Here is a 216-nt window from a genome sequence, read left to right as displayed (position 1 = left end):
CTTCCCTGCTGGCTTTCTCTGTCAGGCAGAGCAGCAGAATTTGCAATATTCATGCCTCAAAGAGAGCCATGAGCCACTAGGTGCAAATATACAAGGGAAACAGGTTCCCTTGACTCCTTTATAAATGTATCTTACTTGCACCTGTATTAGATGACAGATGGAAGTGATCGCTTGCTCTCCAGCACACTAAACTAGATAGCTGAATGTATCTTCACA

The sequence above is a fragment of the Oxyura jamaicensis genome, chromosome 14 (assembly GCF_011077185.1).
Source record: "Oxyura jamaicensis isolate SHBP4307 breed ruddy duck chromosome 14, BPBGC_Ojam_1.0, whole genome shotgun sequence".
NCBI lineage: Eukaryota > Metazoa > Chordata > Aves > Anseriformes > Anatidae > Oxyura > Oxyura jamaicensis.
This window is presented reverse-complemented; position numbering follows the sequence as displayed.